Source organism: Tamandua tetradactyla, chromosome 6, assembly GCF_023851605.1.
Source record: "Tamandua tetradactyla isolate mTamTet1 chromosome 6, mTamTet1.pri, whole genome shotgun sequence".
Taxonomy (NCBI): Eukaryota; Metazoa; Chordata; class Mammalia; order Pilosa; family Myrmecophagidae; genus Tamandua; species Tamandua tetradactyla.
The window spans coordinates 88436432-88457688 of record NC_135332.1 but is presented as its reverse complement, the minus strand read 5'-3'; the positions used below and the strand labels follow the sequence as shown (position 1 = coordinate 88457688).

General features: G+C 39.0%; 1 long non-coding RNA gene across 2 annotated transcripts in view; it reads right to left on the bottom strand.

The window, feature by feature from the left end:
• The window catches only part of LOC143688595 (uncharacterized), a 435526-nt gene that overhangs the window by 143564 nt on the left and 270705 nt on the right, over nt 1–21257 (bottom strand). For both annotated transcript variants that reach the window (XR_013178163.1, XR_013178162.1), the window contains one exon: nt 3298–3453. This is a non-coding gene — a long non-coding RNA (uncharacterized LOC143688595). The remainder of the gene's footprint in view (nt 1–3297; nt 3454–21257) is intronic.

The following is a 21257-nucleotide window of genomic DNA, read 5'->3' as shown; positions in this document are numbered from 1 at the left end:
CTCCTTGACCATCCCTACCCTCAGCACTCTCTCCCTTCTTGGGCAAAGAATATTTTGACATGATCATCTGAGGAAGCATTTGATACTAGAGGGATGTTGACCCTATACTCACATACAATGGTGCATAAAACATACTTTCCCATCATTAACTTTTTATTGCTAAGGCTGATATTTGACAGAGACTCCATCCAATCTCCTTTCTTCCCTGAGTCTTACTCCATCCCTCTTCCTCACCTGAGCTTCATCACCTTAAAGGTGAGATGAAAAAGTCTACTGTATACATGACTTGGTGATTTAAAAAAAGGAAAAACGAGCCAGAAGTCTTGCTAATTTTAGGGAGCATCAAAATAGCCCTGTTGTTGAAGAAAAATGGTCATACCGGAACCATTTTCACCTTCTCCTAACTCTGACTGCTCCTTTGTGAATTCCAGAAGGCAGAATTCTTACGTTTTCTCAAGCCCACTTCCCTCACCCAGCATAGGGGCAGGCACACAGCACATGCTCAAAGGATAAATAAAATAACACCATCACCTTCATCGCTCTTTATCTACAAACCTACTTTAGTTTGTTATTGTTGTTGCTGCTGTTATTTTAGCATTTGCTAGCAATTAACATGTAGTGGACTTGTGCATTTATGAGTTTAATATCTGCCATGCATTGGACATGTGTCTATTTCCAACACTGTGCCTATAGGACCTGTGGAGTGGTTTGGTCCACTGTAGGGCCTCCTTTAAATAATGTGTGAATAGGCAGGTAAATGAGTATGTGACTGAAATGAATCAATAGCCTACCTATTTAACTCCCTATAATACCCTGCTATCTTTTATGGGTATATATTTTGTCTAGTCCAATTACTTTATAAACTACATAAAAGAAAGAAATATACATTTCCCAGAACACTTAACAAAAATCACCATGTACACAACAAGTGCTTAATAAAAGCTTGTAACTTATTACCTTTTATTGGCTTTTAGAAAGAGTTTATTAATGCATGAGTTTATTATATATTGCATAAAATTATCCCTCACACCTGTTTTACAGATTGGAGAATCAAGGAATAATTTGAATGAGCTCCTGAAGGTAGCAAGAAATGAAATGTGTCCTAACTCACAAGATGGAGGAACTATGCCAAGCCATGAGTTACAGCACAAAGCATCTTAGCATAAATGTTTTAATATCAACTTCATTTCCGTATGTTCCAGGATAAGACCCCAGTAACAGTTGTTCAGCATCATGTGTTCCAAAGATGAGACCACGCCACTGATCAGTTAACTTCCTAGTTTACAAATTCTAGCCAATCTGTTCCCAACCACTCTTTAATCTTTGCCATAAAACCCTCTAAGTCACCTCCCCCCTTCTCAGAAAGTTCAGAGCCTCTGGAGGTGCTATTCATATGGGCTCAGCACATTTAATAAGTCCTGCTTTGACTGACCACCAATTTCCCTGGTGGTCTTGTATAGAAGCTTCTACAAAGGTAATTAAGTTTTTAAACAATGTAGATTATACAAAAGAATTTGTAAGCCTTAAAAGACACATTATTTCAGTACTTTACTTGATAATAGCAGCTGCTGCTTTGCTACATTTTCTTTTCATTCCAAGGGTGGACAAAATTGCGCACACAGATGAGTTTTTTGGTCACTATTTGTTTCTTTCCACAAAACTGCACATTTCTCTTTTATTAAAACTACATCAGTGCCTAGCAAAACAAAGCAGGATTTGCAATGCTTCTTTGCTCCTGGAGCCCAGACTCTTCCAGTGTAGAGCAAATAATCACAGTTACCCCAAGCGCGTGGTCTCCGTGGAAGCAGTTCTCCTTCAACTGCCCAGCTCCTGGCTCTGGATCTGGGCCTGGGAATAAGCCTTCATGAGGTGGTCCTAGCCTGGCCCTGGGGGAACCTCCACCAGCATTTCAAGGGAGGACCCATCTGGGGCTGGTTGCGCAGACTCTCCAGATGAGAATGTCTGGGCAAGAATAGTTATGAGGGCTGCAAATTGAGTAAGCGCTTCCCCTCAGGGGCAGAGAGGTGATTTTCTGTGAGGATCAATACAATGTGTCAACGCAGCTGAGTCCTGGGGTCCAGTTGTTTGATCAAACACAGGACTAGTAGCTGCTGCAGGGCCATTTCATTGATAGGATTAACATCTACCATTAGTGGACTTTAAGCAAAGATTACCCCAAATAATGTGGTTGGGCCTCAACCAATCAGTTGGCAGTCTTAAGAGGGAGAACCGGGAGTTGGGGGTAGGGGAAGGGAATTCTGCCTCAAGACTGGAATCCCCTCCCTTCCTTGAGCTTCCAGGTGAAGGAATTCAGACTCAAGACTTCAATATCACTTTTATCAGAATTTCCAGCCTCCAGCCCGCCCTACAGAATTCAGGCTTGCCAGTCCCCGAATCACATAAGCTAATTCCTTATAAAATATTTCTTACTATGTAAGTATAAATATATATGCATCTATCCTGATGGTTCTGTTTGTTTAGAAAATGCTGACGGATACATTTTCTCTGCCTTATCTTAGCTATAGTTGCCTAAAAGACCTGTGTACCTCAATTTCCTTTTAGTGTGTGCAAGGTGGTGGGGGGAGGGGGCAGGGTTTGAAATTGATGCTGTATTCAAGGAGATTCTGGTCAACCTGCTCCCCAACACCCTATACCCTCCCTAGGTTCTTCTCCCACCAGCTGCCAAAAGGATTCTTTAAAAATGTAAACCGCATTGCAGTACCCCACTGGAAACCTTACAAAGCCTTTTTTTCTTCAAGCAGAATCAAATCTCAAGTCCTTCCCATGGCCCTATGTGCTCCTGTGAGTGAGATTAGCTAACTGGCCCCCTCTCAACCCAATCACACTCAATGTGCTCCTGTCACACTGTCCTGCAAATGCATACACCAAGCACTCCCTAATCCAGAGCGTGTTGCATGCTGCTGTCTCTCCCCTGAGATATCCTGTACTTCACTTCATTCAGCTCAAAACTCACTTCCTTGGAGAGGCCTTTCCTGATCATTCTGTGGAAGGCAGCACACTTGCTGCCCCATATACGCTCACCCCAATTTCACTTCTTCATAGCCACTGTCACTTTTTTCATTATCATCATCTAAACTCTCTGCTGGAGTCTGAGAGCCATGAGACATCACTCCCCACCCAGTGTCTGGCATAGTGCCTGGGCACAGAGGACCCTTGACAAATGCCTCTTGGAGCCATAGCAATTATCAGCCCTTGCAGTCTTGAGAGCAAGGAGAAGAAACTAATAAAACTATTCACAATCACACCCCAGTGTCGAGTGTCTCTTGGGCCTCTCACCTGCACGGTCCTGTTGCTTGGTGGACAGTGTCAGTCCAGCTTACAAAAGGAGAAACTGAAACTGAGATCTTCAGGAATTTGACCAGAGTTGCCCAGCTCCAAAGGGGCGAAAGCAGATTCTGGCAGTTCGTCTGCAGCAGAGGCTTGCACTTCTTCCTGCAGCGTGGACCAAAGGAAAATTTTTAAAGATCCTCTTCCAGTTCTAAGACCCTGATTTCTGAAAAGCTTGTTGAAACTAAATGCTTATAGATAAAATATGAGTTTCCTAGCAGATCAGAATCTCTTTCTTACAGTGTTTTTTCTTATTTTCCATTCAGTCCAATTGAGCCAAAGAAAGTCGAGTAGAAACTGGCCACATGGCCACTCCCAGGAGCAGCTCCTTTCCCCTGTGTGTATCTGGGATGCCCCAGGTTTCCCATGGCTAAGAGGATAGAAGCAATCTCAATGACATCAATAACTGAATCTCGAAATCTACGAGTCCCCTTTCTGTGCCACCCTTTACTAAGTTCCTCTCCTCCTAGATCTCGGGGCATCCTGGCAGGTGACCTGCTTATGTCTGCAGCCCAGCCCTATCCCTCTCACTCTCTCAGCCACTGCTGTAGGCCTCTGCAGCCTCTGGACTGACCTTAGTGGACTTGACAATGAGGCTTCCATGATCTCTGCCCAGGTAGGTGCTGAGCTGTTTTATGGTTTTGAAATTTGTCAAGAAACATCAAGTGTACAATGCAAATATGAAAATATATTCTAGATCTTTCCAGCACTTGGGAATATAGTCTATTTGGGCAAAGATAAATGCACAGGAATGCTCATCTTGGCACAAAATTAATTGTAAAAAAATAAATGACACTAACACTTGGGGCCTGTGCAAACAAATGATGAAAATGCTATACAATGAAATATTAGGCAGCCATTAGGACTGCTGTGATGTAGAATTATGCTTATTTTCATGTAAATGCGTCCAATGGGGATTGTTGAGTGAAAAAAGCAGATTAAAGAACAGGCCTCCCAATTTCATTTTCTAGAAGTTAATACCAATGTGTTTCTTCTGTAGCTTTGTAGATAGTTGCTGTGCATTTGGAAGCATTTAGATACATATAGCATATGGAGACACAGAAAACCTACTTTTCACAGTGGGAACAGACTATAAATCTTGGGCTGCAACTTGCCTTTGCATGTACTTTATCTTGGGCATCAATCAATTTCAGCTGATTGAGATCTACCTTATTCTTCATAACAGTCACATTACAAAGTTTGTTTATATATTTATTTATGTGTTTAGTTATTCATTATTTATTGAGAACCTCTTATATACCAGAGGCCATGCCAAGCCCAAAGAGACTATTCTCAGAATAGTTTAATATACTGTTCTCTATTTCACCGTTCCTCCATCAATGAATATCTTTTGGTTTTCCCTGCTACAAACAACATGGCAACAAACATCAGGTATTATTGCTCTGTTGTGTGTCTCTGAGATTACTTCCTAGAAATGAATTGCCTGGACAGAGGGCAAGCACAGCTCCAATTGTGATAGAATTTTTTCTCCCAACATCTTAACTGTAACTGTCCAATCAATAAAGGAATATAGATTTTCTCTGTGCAGAGTAAGGAGTCATGGGGACCTGGGAACAGAGAAGCCGGTTTATAACCTGAGGCTTTAGCAAATAAGTAGAGGCAGGGAACATACATGGACCAAGCACAAACTATGTAAATTAACAAATATTTTCCTCACAATGACTGGGATCTCCAAGGAGCAACATGACAGGTGTCAAATGTAATTTTATGTGAGTGGATGTGAGATAGACATTTCTATCACCATTCTGCAGGTGAGAAACCTGAAGCTGAAGAGGTTAAAGTCTTGGTCAATGGCTCCAGCCTGCCCAGGGCAAAGGTTCCAGCCAGAAGCCCACGTATCCACCTGTGGACAGGTCAGAGGGAGAGAAGCCTGGGGTCTAGGAGACAGGGAAGGGCAGGTTTGCAGTGCAGCTATCCCGTGATGAAAATCTGCAGAGTGAAAGCAAGGACAGACAGAGCAAGAATGGAGTCTGAGATTTCCAGAGAGACTGCTGGCTACGGAGTGGCATTATCCTTCCCTCTTGTTTGAGAAAGACAAATAAACCCACCTTCCCAAACAGTATGTCCCTCTCCCTGTTCTGGATTGCCCATCCTTCCCTGTCTACGCTGCCAGCATCCTTTGCTCTGCCCTCTGCCTGGGCAGTATCAATCATTTCGACAAACTGCATGAGCTCGTGTCCCCTGCCTGGCTGTTTGCCCACCCACCTCTGCCCAGGGAGCAAAAGGCTCAGATAAACAGAAGGGAAAGACGAATAGGAACTGGGTGTGGAAACTAATGGCGAGGGGAAGGTGGCCTGCACCTCTGGTGATGGTGTGCATTTCTTCCCAGCTCTGCCTTTAGAGATGACAATGTGTCAGGAGCTTGAAGGTGGTCCTGCAGGGAGAATGTCCAGCATGGAAACTGGCAGATGCTGCAGTGAAGTGCTTTGTCCAAACAGCAGTTGTCAGGCATTGACCAGTGGTGCAAGCCCTAGGTGAGCCTTAGCCTACAACTACTTTTAGACCCACACCAGGCCCCTTCTGCCCAAGACCAGAAAGTATTATTGGAAGGGGCCTGGTCCCAGGGCTCATTCCCTGAGCTGATCCATCTGTGAGCATCTCCTGTGGCCTGGCCAATCCAGAGGCATCTAGGTGCTTGCTGCGGGAAGTGGGGAGCAGCCATCCTCATTTAAGAGATGAGAAAACTGAGGCTCAGGGAGAAAGGCACCAGCCTAAGGCTCATTTCATCAAGAAGCACCTAATAGGGACAGGCTGAAGCTCTGCCCGAATATCTGCTTTAAGAGCCAGCATGCTGTTTTCTCAACTGTACCCCAAAATGCACCCCATCATGCTCGTTGTTCCAAAGCCGGTCACAGATCCTGGGCCAAAGGAATCCATCCCTGCCGGCTGATTCCTTTCTTCCTGAGCCAGTCTCTGGCACAGCATACAGTTTTATCTTGAATCACCAGGCTCTGCCCCAGAGCTGGGCGTGGGGTCGGCACCTCTTTAAATACCCAGGAATGTAGGGGAGCAGGCCATCTACCAACACCAAAAACTGCTGAAAGGAGGGGATAGAATAGATGCTTTCAGCACATCTGTCCTGTTTACCCAGATCAGTTTCCGGTGCACAGTAAACACTGAAACAGTGTCTGTCCCAATGTGACCCTGTCATATGCTGCTCTCTTGCTCCACTCCATCGGGTGTATCTCCATCCTAGTCCTGGCAATGGGGTGGGGCATGAGGAGCCAGGAGGGATCAACTTTGCTGTGTGGCTGTTGTTTGCCCCATGGTTAGGCATTAAGGATTTGGGACATCTGTTGGGGATCCTGGGGGAAGTGGTTCCTGGGAATCACCCTGTTCCCAGGAAGGCTTTGGCCATTACTTTCTAGTCCTAGAAACTACTGGCATCTGCAGTGGAGGCAGATGCACTCTCCAGTCCCATGAATGGGAGAGAAGAGGGAGTGATGGTGAGGAGTTTCAGCTTTGGGCTGCACTTTTTTCTCCCCAAATATCTCTCTAAAAATCTGTGTTTCTTGACAAAATACTTCTCAGGGTTTGCATAAGGGATCCATACTCTGTTGCAAATATAGCTTTGACTTTACAATGATAAAAAACATTTGTCCCACTCCAACCTCATTATCAAGCAAAGCTTTTTGCTATTTGGATAACCAGGAAGGGTGCTGTTCCCATCCTCCCTATCTAAGTAGGGGGCCTTGGCTGGGAAGGAGGGTGGGGGTGGGGTACAAGGTGAATGAATGAATTAATCAATTAACCAATAAAATCACATCTTCTACTGTTCTAGTATGCTAGCTGCTGGAATGCAATATACCAGAAATGAAACAGCTTTTAAAAAGAGGAATTTAATAAGTTGCTAGTTTATAGTTCTAAGGCCAAGAAAATGTCCCAATTGAAACAAGTCCATAGAAATGTCTAATTTAAGGCATCCGGGGAAAGATACCTTGGTTCAAGAAGGCCGACAACATTCAACGTTTCTCTTTCAGCTGGAAGGGCACATGGCAAACATGGTGGTGTCTGCTGGCTTTCTCATGGCTCTACTAAAAAAGTACTCTCTCCAAAATATTTCCTCTTTTAAAGGATTCCAGTAAGGAACTCCACCTTCAGTAGGGGGAGACACACCTCCATGGAAATCATCTGATCAAAAGTTAGCACCCACAATTGGGTGGGCTACATCTTCATGGAAACAATCAAAATGCTCCTGAATGAGGATTAAAGGCCATGGCTTTTCTGGGGTCCACCACAGATTCAAACCAGCACATCTGCCCTCAAGTTGTTCACGATCCAATGGAGTGGTTCAGAGCATCCACACTGAAATTGACTGTATTGAACACAACGACCAAAGGGGCTCCTGAGTAGGAGATCCTCCGTGCCAGGGAGCTGGAGTTAGGTGGTGTGTGCAAGGAAGGAGGTAGGGTCTGTCACTAATATGGGGTAGGGAGATGGAACTATCTGATGTTCTGGAGAGACTGGGCCTTCTAGGTTTCAGGCTTTATCTGGACCAGGGACTCATCTTGAGGTTGTAGGTTTCTGGAAAGTTATTCTCGTGCATAGAACCCTTGTGGAATCTTATATATTGCCCTAGGTCTTCTTTAAGATTGGCTGGAAGGGTCCTGGTTGGGGGTTGGCAGTTTATGGTAGGTAGCAAGGTCTACCTGAAGCTGGCATAAGAGCAACCCCCAGAGCTTGACTCAGTTTGAACTCTCTCTGAAAACCTTGGATTTTTTTATATATAATAAAAAGGACAGACAATAACAAGGGTTGTGAGGATGTGAAGAGATTGGAAACCGCATACATTGCTAGAGGGAATGTAGAACTGTGCAGTTGCTTTGGAAAGCAGTCTGAAAGTCTTCAAAAAGTTAAACATAAAACTCAGACATTCCACTTGTAGGAATATAACCTAGAGAACCGAAAACAAATGTCCTCAAAAATAACTTGTCTATAACTGTTCAAAGTTATTCAAATAGTCCAAAAGTGGAAACAACCTTCTATCCATTAACTGGCAAATCGATAAATAGAAAGTGGCATACTCACACCATGGAATATTATTAAGCCATAAAAAATGAAGTATTGATATATGTTTCAACATCAATGAACTTTGAAAGCACGCAAAGTGAAAGAAATAAGGTTATACAATGTATGAAAATGGGGAGTGACTGAAACAGATATGAGGATTCTTTCCAGGGTGATGAAAATGTTCTAAAATCAGATAGTGGTGATGGCTGCATGACCCGTAAATACACTATAAACCATTTAACTGTACAATTTAAATGGCTGGTTTGTATGGTATTTGAATTGTATCTCAATAAAGCTATATCTAAAAACTGGCAAATTGCTCGCAAGTGCAACAATACATGATTTCAAGGGAAATAGTCGGAAATAGTTATATTTGAAAACAAATGCTGAAATCTAATGAAATGAACATAGAACTTATAAAGTTAGGCAATACCACAGAGCAAGCTCAGAGAAAGTAGAGGAACGGAGATGGAAAGGTAGAGCAATTTTAACAATGCATTAAGGAGATCATGAAAATCAAAATCTGGTACTTTGAAATACGTACAAAATAGACAAGTCTCCAAGGAGACTGCTAAAGAAAAACAAACAGAATTAAAGCACTAGTAAACAATATTAAGAAAGGGAAAGGAGACGAAAATAGATAAATGAGGATTCAAAATGCTAAAAGGATGTGTAAACAACTTTGAGTCAATATTTAAAAAAAAATAGACAAAAGTCTTGAGCAAAACTTACCACACTTCGGCCAAGAAAAGATAGAAAACTGATTTGTTCTATATTAAAGAATACTAAATTTATGTTTACAGTGTCCCCTTAAAGAAAATGCCAGCTCTGATGACTTTGTAAGCAATTTAAATAAATCTTTCGAGAAACAATATAAATGTGCCAATTATATAGTGTATTCAGAGATGATACTCCTGTGCAGAGAGAGAAAGCAGGGGAGGGGAAAGTTTGTGGGAATGGTCAGTTGGAATAGAGTGGTCAGGGATGGACCCATTGGGAATATGACATTTGAACTAAAAACTGAAGGGTCGTGGTTTCATCCTGGGGTAGGATCTTCCCAGAGATTTGCAAAGGTTCTGAGGCAGGAACAGGCCTTGCTTATGTTGTTGATGATCTGTCTTCCACAATTAAAATGCAATCTCCTTTGGGGGCAGAGACTTTGTTTTATTCCTGCCCTCTCTCTGTGCTGTCACAGTGCTGACACAGTCAGTACAGGTGATCAAAAATGCATTTGCTGAATCAATGAATATTTGAGTCAGAGGTTTATTCTCCAGAATATCTAAAGAACTTTGTCTGTAAGTTCCTAGTAAAAAGACAAATTCTAAATGTGGTCAAAAGATGTACACAGGCACTTCATGAAAGGAGAAACACAGAGAGGACCTTGTTCGTGATCAGGAAAACGCAACTTAAGGTTACTCCCTGGCTTAATGAAAATGAGTGTTCTGATAATGCCAAGCACTGGCAAAGATATGGGGCAATGAGGACTTGTACGCAGCTGGTGAGTTTGAGCATCTTGCCAAACAATCTAGCATTGTCTTGTAAAGGTGAGTGTGCTCTTACCTGGTGATTCAGACACTACAGCCTAAAGCAGCGAGACCTCACACACAGGGGAAAAGGCAAGGGCAAAACCAAGGGTGGGCTGATTTGACTAGTAAAGTTGCCATGACTCATTCTTAGCATTAGACAGTCTTCTAGTTACATAGACAGTGAGATGGAAAACACACCAAAGGTGATAGCTCCCCCCATGACAAGGATGACATGGAAAGAAGAGACCAGATGACTGCAGAACAAGTTGTGTGATACCCTGTGGCTGAGGGGCCAATGCTAGGCTTTAGCTAGAAAGCCTTACATCTCATCAGAACATGGGGGATGATGAGAAATGTGATAGGGATGCAAATAGGAGGTGGCCTCATAGCAGCTCTTTCTAAGCCTTCCCAGAGAATTACAGGCCAGGACTCACTTGCTGGAATGCAAGCCTTCTCCTGTGTGGCCTGTGTGGGTATGTACAAGGTTGCCAGGATACCAAAGAGGAACCACTTCTCTACAAGCAGTGGGTCTTGAACTTTTTAAGCCATACCTACAGCAAGTTACTGAGACCACCATTTGCAACGCTTTTCTACAGCAAGAAAAGCGTATGTAACTAGAAGACTGTCTAATGCTAAGAATGAGTCATGGTAACTTTACTAGTCAAATCAGCCCACCCTTGGTTTTGCCCTTGCCTTTTCCCCTGTGTGTGAGGTCTCGCTGCTTTAGGCTGTAGTGTCTGAATCACCAGGTAAGAGCACACTCACCTTTACAAGACAATGCTAGATTGTTTGGCAAGATGCTCAAACTCACCAGCTGCGTACAAGTCCTCATTGCCCCATATCTTTGCCAGTGCTTGGCATTATCAGAGCACTCATTTTCATTAAGCCAGGGAGTAACCTTAAGTTGCGTTTTCCTGATCACGAACAAGGTCCTCTCTGTGTTTCTCCTTTCATGAAGTGCCTGTGTACATCTTTTGACCACATTTAGAATTTGTCTTTTTACTAGGAACTTACAGACAAAGTTCTTTAGATATTCTGGAGAATAAACCTCTGACTCAAATATTCATTGATTCAGCAAATGCATTTTTGATCACCTGTACTGACTGTGTCAGCACTGTGACAGCACAGAGAGAGGGCAGGAATAAAACAAAGTCTCTGCCCCCAAAGGAGATTGCATTTTAATTGTGGAAGACAGATCATCAACAACATAAGCAAGGCCTGTTCCTGCCTCAGAACCTTTGCAAATCTCTGGGAAGATCCTACCCCAGGATGAAACCACGACCCTTCAGTTTTTAGTTCAAATGTCATATTCCCAATGGGTCCATCCCTGACCACTCTATTCCAACTGACCATTCCCACAAACTTTCCCCTCCCCTGCTTTCTCTCTCTGCACAGGAGTATCATCTCTGAATACACTATATAATTGGCACATTTATATTGTTTCTCGAAAGATTTATTTAAATTGCTTACAAAGTCATCAGAGCTGGCATTTTCTTTAAGGGGACACTGTAAACATAAATTTAGTATTCTTTAATATAGAACAAATCAGTTTTCTATCTTTTCTTGGCCGAAGTGTGGTAAGTTTTGCTCAAGACTTTTGTCTATTTTTTTTTAAATATTGACTCAAAGTTGTTTACACATCCTTTTAGCATTTTGAATCCTCATTTATCTATTTTCGTCTCCTTTCCCTTTCTTAATATTGTTTACTAGTGCTTTAATTCTGTTTGTTTTTCTTTAGCAGTCTCCTTGGAGACTTGTCTATTTTGTACGTATTTCAAAGTACCAGATTTTGATTTTCATGATCTCCTTAATGCATTGTTAAAATTGCTCTACCTTTCCATCTCCGTTCCTCTACTTTCTCTGAGCTTGCTCTGTGGTATTGCCTAACTTTATAAGTTCTATGTTCATTTCATTAGATTTCAGCATTTGTTTTCAAATATAACTATTTCCGACTATTTCCCTTGAAATCATGTATTGTTGCACTTGCGAGCAATTTGCCAGTTTTTAGATATAGCTTTATTGAGATACAATTCAAATACCATACAAACCAGCCATTTAAATTGTACAGTTAAATGGTTTATAGTGTATTTACGGGTCATGCAGCCATCACCACTATCTGATTTTAGAACATTTTCATCACCCTGGAAAGAATCCTCATATCTGTTTCAGTCACTCCCCATTTTCATACATTGTATAACCTTATTTCTTTCACTTTGCGTGCTTTCAAAGTTCATTGATGTTGAAACATATATCAATACTTCATTTTTTATGGCTTAATAATATTCCATGGTGTGAGTATGCCACTTTCTATTTATCGATTTGTCAGTTAATGGATAGAAGGTTGTTTCCACTTTTGGACTATTTGAATAACTTTGAACAGTTATAGACAAGTTATTTTTGAGGACATTTGTTTTCGGTTCTCTAGGTTATATACCTACAAGTGGAATGTCTGAGTTTTATGTTTAACTTTTTGAAGACTTTCAGACTGCTTTCCAAAGCAACTGCACAGTTCTACATTCCCTCTAGCAATGTATGCGGTTTCCAATCTCTTCACATCCTCACAACCCTTGTTATTGTCTGTCCTTTTTATTATATATAAAAAAATCCAAGGTTTTCAGAGAGAGTTCAAACTGAGTCAAGCTCTGGGGGTTGCTCTTATGCCAGCTTCAGGTAGACCTTGCTACCTACCATAACCTGCCAACCCCCAACCAGGACCCTTCCAGCCAATCCTAAAGAAGACCTAGGGCAATATATAAGATTCCACAAGGGTTCTATGCACTAGAATAACTTTCAGAAACCTACAACCTCAAGATGGGTCCCTGGTCCAGATAAAGCCTGAAACCTAGAAGGCCCAGTTTCTCCAGAACATCAGATAGTTCCATCTCCTTACCCCATATTAGTGACATACCTTTCCAATATCAAAAATGTAGAATTGCCATAGCCCAAACAACCCTAAAGAGAGGTATAGATAGATCAAAGATGATAGTAGAGTTATATATATAAAATTTGACTGAACAAATGCATATGATTGCTGAATCATTAAATTAATATCTTTTAGTCTCCAGTATTTTACAGCAGCTAGAAGTAAAAACCTAAAATTGTGAAATTGCAACCCATGTCAAAGTCTGAAATACGTCCTACAACTAATTGTGGTGCTGTGCTTTGAAATTTATAGCTTTTTTTATATATATATATATTTTTCACAAAAAAAAGAAGGAAAAAAGTCAATTGTGATGATAAAAAAAAATTTAAGCCCTCTAGTCTCCCATATTCTGGAGCAGCTAGAAGGAAAAATATGAGAGGGTAGTATGGTAGCCCATGACAAACTCTGGGATCTGTCCTATAACCACTTGTTGAAGAGTGCTTTGAAAACTATTGCTTTTTTTTTTCCTTTGCTTTGTACATATGTTATACTATACAATAAAAAAAAAGTTTAAAATAATCCAATGTTTTTGGACTCGTATTTCATTGTGGTTTTCATTTGTATTTTCCTAATGTCTAATAATGTTCATTATATTTTTATGTAGTCATTTGAATAGTCTTTTATTGGTCATTTGTATAGCCTTTTTGGAGAAATGGCAAGTCCTTTTTCCATTTTTAATTGGATTATTTGTCTTTTTACTATTGAGCTGTAAGAGTGCTTTACATATTTTACATATTCTAGATACAAGTCCCTCATCAGATATATGATTGGCAAACATTTTCCCACATTCTGTGGTTTGTCTTTTCACTTTTTTGATTGTATCATTTGAAGCAAAAAATTTGAAGTTTACAAATTTTGACAAAGTACAATTTATCTATCCTTTTGTTACTGGTGCTTTCGGTATCATATCTAAGAAAGCTGTATTAGTCAGGGTGCTCTAGAGAAATAGAACCAACAGGAGACGTCAGTCAATGCGAGATTGATAAAAGTGTCACACACAACTGTGTGCACTTAAGTGTCAAAAATCTGTAGGAGAGGATGCGAGCTTTGTAATAACTTTTGAAATTGGAAAGTGAGGCCTCCAACATTGTTCTTTTTCAAGAATTTTTCAGCTATTCTCAATCCCTTGAATTTCCAAATTAATTTCAGGATACATGGTCGAGAGCTGTATACATGCACACAAATACAGAAAAGCCAGCTGGTATTTTAATCTAGCTGGCAATCTTTGCCTTTTGGTTAGATAGTTTAATCTATTCACATTAAATATTATTATTGATATAGTTGGATTTATGTCTGTCGTTTAACTTTTTGTTTTCTATAAATCTCATATTTTGTGCCTCTTCCTTTATTGCCTTCTTTTGTATCAAGTAAATTTTTTAGTGGAACACGTCAATTCCTTTAAAGATATTTTTCAGTATATATTTTTAAATTATTAGTAGTTTCCCTAGGGATTATCATATTTACCCTAATTTATCAGAATCTACTTCAGATTTATACTACTTAATTCCACTGAAATATAGAAACATTGCTCCTATAAAATGCTATTCCTTCTTTCCCACTATTTTACTATTCTGTAATACATAGTAAATCTAAATGTAATTTAAAAACCAGCAGTACATTGTTATAATTATTACTTTAATGATTTTGTGTATTTTAAAGACGCTAAGAAAAATTAAGGAGATTGTCATGGTCAGGTTCATGTGTCAACTTGGCCAGGTGGTGGTGCCCAGTTGTCTGGTCAAGCAAGCGCTGGCCCATCTGTTGCTGTGAGGACATTTCATGGACTTACGTCATGACCATGTTGGCGGCATCCACAGCTAAATGCATTTGCAACCAGCTAAGGGGACTGTCTTCTGCAATGAGTGATGCTTAATCTAATCACCAGAAGGCTTTTAAGGAGGATTCAGAAGAGGCAGTTACTCTTCCTGCTCCAACCAGCCAGCCTCTCCTGAGAGTTCATTGAGGAACTTCATTGGAGCTGCCAGCTTGTGGCCTGCCCTACAGATGTTGGACTCTACATCCTCATGGTTATTTGAGATACTCTTATAACTTTTATATTTACAGATATCTCCTGCTGATTCTGTTGCTCTAGAGAACAGTAGTTAATACAGAGATCATGTATGTATATAGAATATATTCTATTAACCTTATTTACCATCTCTCCTCTTCATAGATTTGAGTTATCATGTGGTGTCACTTCTTTACTCCAAGGCAACTTTGCTCTCACCTACTTCCTTTGTGCTGTTATTGCCAATTGAATCACATTTTAATATATTATATGCACACTAGTACAGTTATATACATATTGTTTTATGTGACTGCTTTTTAAGTCAACTAAAAAATGAGAGAATAAATTTGCATTTATACTCTTTCACAAATAAATAATCACCTTTTCCAGTGCTGTTTGTTTTATTATATGAATTCAAGTTGTGTCTGGGTTCACTTGTGTTCAGCCTGAAAATTTTTCTTTAGTATTTCTTTTAAGGCAGGCCAGCTAGCAATGAATTCTCTCAGCTTTTTAAATTTTTTTTATTTTGGTATGTCTTCTCCTCACCTTCAGTTTTTTTTTTCCTATGCTATGTGGTGGGGTCACATTTCATTATTTTTCCATGTGAATATTGCAACACCATTTGTTGAACTTTTGTTTGTTGGTTGGTTGGTTTTTTGGGAAGTGCATGGACTAGGAATAGAACCTGGGTCTCCCACATGGCAGACAAGAATTCTACCACTGAACTACCCTTGCATCTCCCCATCTGTTCAGTTTTGAACGATAGTTTTGCTGTATATAGAATTTTTGGTTGACAGGTTTTTTTCTTTCTTTCAGCAGTTTGAGCATGTCATTCCACTCCCACCTGGCTTACAATGTTTCCGATGAAAAGTCAGCTGTTACTTTTATTGGAATTCCCTTCTATGTGGTGCCATTTTTCTCATGCTGCTTTCAAGAGTTTGTCTTTATCTTTGTCTTTCAGGATTTTTATACCTCCCTGTAGATCTCTTCACAATGATCCTTACTGGAGTTTGTTGAGATTCTTGGATGTGTAGACTCATGTTTTTCAGCACATCGGGGATGGTTTCAGCCATTATTTCTTCCAATATTTTTTTCATTCCTCTCTTTGCTTTCCTTCTGGTATTTCTAGTGCATGTTGTATGTTGGTATACTTAAAGGGGTCTCATATGTCTTTGAGACTCTGTTCATTTTTCTTCATTCTATTTTATCTCAGTTCTCTTATCTATCTTCAAGTTCACTGATTTATTTTTCCTTCTGCTAGTTCAAATCTGCTGTTCAGCCCTTCTAGTGAATTTTTTCATGTTATTCTGTTTTCGACACCAGAATTCTCACTTGTTTTTAAACATACTTTCTTTTTATTTATATTCTCTATTTAATATGGCATTGTCACCATACTTTCCCAGACTTCTTTAATCATGGTTTCCTTTAGTTCCTTGATATGTTAATAATAGTGGCTTTGAAATCTTTCTACTTCTGGTATCTTGTCAGAAATTACTCCACAGGAAGTTTCTGTTGCCTGCTTTTTCCCTTGTTTATGGCTCATACCTTCCTGGTTCATTGCTTGTCCCTCAAATTTTTGTTGAGAACTTGACATTTTAAATAATGTACTATGGCAAATCTGGATATTGATTCCTCCACTCCTCCAGGGTTTGTTTTTGTTGTTGCTTGTCTCTTTGTTCAGTTATTTAACTATTTCAGTGACATCTATTTAATGACGCCTTTGATGTCACTCCTTAGAGGTGCAGGCTTGGGCATGTATGAAGTCAGCCTTGGATGGCATTGGTTTTAACAAGGTCCTCTTTGGATGTCTCTATCCCAGATCTTCCAGTTAAGCTCTCTATCCTCATAGGTTGCATATAAGTTTGTGACATTAACTGTGCAGTACCTGAGGCAGAAAGAAGCAAGATGGTATTGCCCTGCAAGGGAATCACTGAAGCCAAACTCCAGGGTAGGCTAAGGGATTATGGGTAGGATATGGAAACTTCTGCTAAATCTTTTTAGTTTTGTTCTTCCCCTGATTTTGTTTGTTTTACTTCTTTCACTTAGGTACACATTCACACTTTTACAATTTATTCATTCTTTTAGAGATCATCCTTGATGTTTTTTGTTAAAGTCACTTTACAAATTCTAAAAATCAAAAGTGTATCTCCATTACCTAAATCATACAAGTAAATTCTAGAAGTTTGATTGTGATAAATCCCTACAATTACATGCATTTTTGTATTTTATTGCATATTTTAAGGCACACATATTTTAATGATCATTATTATATACAGAAAATTCCTGCTGAGAGGTATCTACATGCTTATCAATATGTCTATTCACTGTTCTGTCTTGCTTCTTAAACCTTTTTGCAAGGGTTGTTTTCCTTCTTTTTGATATATCCTTTAGCTATTCCCTCAGTAAACTTGAGTCAAGATAAATGCTAAGATTACCTTTCTCCAAAAATTTCTTTACCATAATCTCATTCTTGAAAGATTGCTTTGTCATATCCAATTATCAGTTGACAAGATTTTTTCTCTTCTCAGCATATTTTACCACTCACTTATTGCTTCCAATTTTGCTTTTGAGAAAATTTCTGAAATCCTATTCGTAATTTCTTTATAAGTGATATGTCATATTTCTATAGATGTTTGGAACCGTTGCCTTTGGTGTTCCATGGCATTAATAAAATATGCCTAGGTATGAATTTTCCTTTATTTATGATGCTTGGTATAAATCATCCTTTCTGTATATGTGGATTTATGTCTTCCAAAATCTAATTCTATCTTTTCTAGTCCCATAAATTCCTTTTGTATTTTTTTTATCTCCTTTCTTCTTGCTGCATTGATTCTATAATACAAGTTACTAATAAATTTTTCAGCTGTGCCTAATTGGTTGCTTAATTCTAACAAATGTACTTTTTACCTCTGATAATATTATCTTGTTTTTCATCAGATTCATGATCATTTTTAAAATTCCAATTTATTGAGTTGTGGTAAAATTAACACATAATAAATCCACAAATTTTAAATGTATAATTCAATAAGTTTTGACAAATTACAAAATTTGTGTCATCACCACTGCAATCAAGATATAGAGCATTTCCATCACCCCCAAAAATTTCCATTTGCTGTTTTACTTTCAAACCCTCCTTCCTACCCTCAGTCCCTGGAAAACACTGATCGACTTTTTGTCATATAGGTCTGTCTTATCTATAATTTAATATAAATGAAATAATATAGTATGTGGTCTTCAGTGTCTGGCTTTTTGCACTTAGTGTAATGCTTTTCAGATTTAACTACGTTGTTGCATGTATCAGTAGTCCATTCCTTTTTATTGCTGACAGGTATTTCATTATTTAGACAAATCACAATTTGTTTATCCATTAACCAGTTTATGGACATTTGGGCCATTTTCACTCTTTTACTATAATGAATAAAGCTACTATGAGCATTCATGTGTGAGTATTTTGGTGGACATATGTTTTCATTTCTCTTACATAAATACCTAGAAGTAGAATTGCTAGTTCACATGGTAAGTGTATGCTTACCTATAAAAGAAACTGATTATTCTACTTTTCCTTGACTTATCTAATCTAAACACTTTGCAATTACTTCAGCTAACATTCATAAGTATTTGCTCTCTAACACAACCCTTTTTCCTTACATCTTTCCACTCTCCTGATATAGTTAAATCAATAGTGTTTATATTATATATCCTTACAATGATGCTCACTTGTAGATTTAAGTAGTATACTGTATAATGTTTTCTCTTTTATTTTTTTATGAGGTTTTTCTTACATTCATTTCTTGTAATGTCTTCCTTATAGTGAATGTCCCTTTTTATGACCCCCAAACACTATATTTTGTCAGTTACTTTTTTAGTGTCCTCATAAATACTCCTTTTTATGGAGTATTTCCATACCCCTGCTCTAAATGGTCTCCTTCGCTCGAGAATTACTGTACAGAGTTCTGTGGCTTCTCTTGATCCCTTGTATTGGGTCCACTGCTTTCTAGGTTCCTTGGCATCTCCTTTCTCCTTTCCCTCTCTCATTTTATTGGATGACATCCTTCAACAACTTTCTATGAAAAGGGATCATAAGCTGTTTTGGACGTGCACTTCCAATTAGCATCTTTGATTTTAGCTCAGTCTCATTCCTGACCTTAACTATACCTGTCACCTACGTGTCTCAGTCTTCTCTGGCTTTCTGAAGCAGTAAATCATGTCTCTTACTAACCATATTGCCTTTAGTGAGTGCTCTAAATTGTGGCTTCCCTGGCCCTATTACATTTATTACCACTTAATTCTCTGTTAGCCCTCTTCTAGAATTTTCTTAATCACAATACCTGCCATGTTTCTTTGCTTTATGGCTTTATACCATTGTACATATCATCTCTTTAGAGCCAACTCCTTTCACAGAAAAGCTAAATGAATGTGTTCATTCTGTCAAATTCAACCATAAGTCCAAAGACATCCTTCAATAGCCCAGTCTTTTTCAAAGCAAAGTCACTTAACTTCCATTCTCATCTCTAATACATTCCCTCCCTCATGCTCCTGCTGCACGCTATTGTACTGTGTTAGTCTTCATTCTCTAGGAAAACAGAAACAACAGGAGATATCTATAAATATGAGATTTTATAAAAGGTGACTCACACAACTGTGAGGATGCATTAGTCAAGTTCAGTAGGCAGGCCACGAGCTGACAGCTCCAATGAAGGCCTTCAATGAATCCCCCAGGAGGGCTGGGCTGGCTGAAGCAGAGAGAGCAATTTTCCCTTTTGGCTTCTCCTTTAAAACTTTCAGCTGATTAGATTAAATGTGAGTAATTGTGGAAAACGCTCCCCTTGTCCACCTGCAGATGTAATCAGCCATGGATGCAATCGATGTGCTGATGATTTAATAAACCAGCTTTCTGGTTTAATAACCAGCCACAAAATGTTCTTACAGAAATGCTTAGGCCAGTGCTTGCTCGACCAAACAACTGGGCACCATATCTGGCCAAATTGACATAGGAACCTAACTATAACAGTTATTAACTACAGAGATTTATTTATACTTTAAGAAACAAAGCCTGCTTCATCACATCCAGACATTTGCCAATGATGTTCTCTAAACCTAGTACTCGCCCTTTCTACCCATTGTATTGACCAGTAAACTCTAGTCTCCGGGTCTCAGCTTAGCTGCCAGTTTCTTTGGGGAGTCCCATATGACCTCCAAAATGAGTTAAGGTCTTTTCATCTCTCTTTCCACAGCATCCAGCACTTATCTTAGTCACAGCAATTATCATGTAGCTTACAATTTTATGCTTACTAGACTGAGATGCAGAAGAGATGGCAAGTGTTCCTGTAGCATTTTCTTATTTCCTCAGTTCCAGGCCTAATGCCTACCTCATAACACGTAGAAAGATGATATTTGTTGAACTAAAGGAAAACTATACATAGGTATGTAACAAAGATACTTCTTTATACTGGTTTTCTTTAAATTATGCTTTTCCCCTTTCCCTTTCTGAGTATGACCTTCACTCTTAGATTACCATTTGCTTCAGAAGAAATGCAAAGTTAAAAAGAGGTAATAATTAGCTTTGACATGGGTAAAAGGATTATAGAACCAAACAATAACCTTTTAAGTCAGGCTATTTTATTGAGAAAGCAATGTTAAAAATGTTTATATAGACATCTTAACATTTTGATAACTGAGGATGGAGTATTCAACTCTTAAAATTCCCTGTAGTATAGTGCCTTATCTCCTTCCTATCATTAAGATTTGGTTAGAAGGGGAGAAGATATGGGAGATGACGAGTGAAAGATAAGCTATCCTCCTGCCCATCTTGGGACAACTTACAAAGAAGAAATGGAAGATTTCTAGATTCATTTATATTCATTTATTTATTTGTATTTTACCAACTGAAATCATATTGTAGTCATATTTACACTGTGCTTTTTTTTTAACCTTCCAGAAGTTCATGCGTATTTTTGGATGTCATTAAGTCATTCCTGCAAGTATTATTTATTTTTGTTGTTGTTCTTCCTTTTTTGATCCCCTAAGTATGTGATGTTTTGCTTAACAATAGCTTCCTCAAAGACTCGTTCTTTTTTTTTTAAAGACTTCATAGATTTAGTCCCAATTACATATAAAGTATTTTTTTAAACAAACATTTCTGCTTCCCTCTTTCCCCAACCCTCCCTCCCCTAGTAACAACTAATCCACTTTCTATCTCTGTATATTTCCTATTTCTAATAATTTATTATAAGCAATATACAATTTTTGTCCTTACATGTCTTGTTTATTTCACTGAGCAATGTTTCCAAATTTCTTCCATGTTGCAGCATGTATCATAACTTCACTTTTTGTTATGGCCAAATATTACATTTTGCCTGTGTATCACATTTTATCTATTCATCTGCTGATGGACATTTGGGTTGTTTCTAGCTTTTGGATA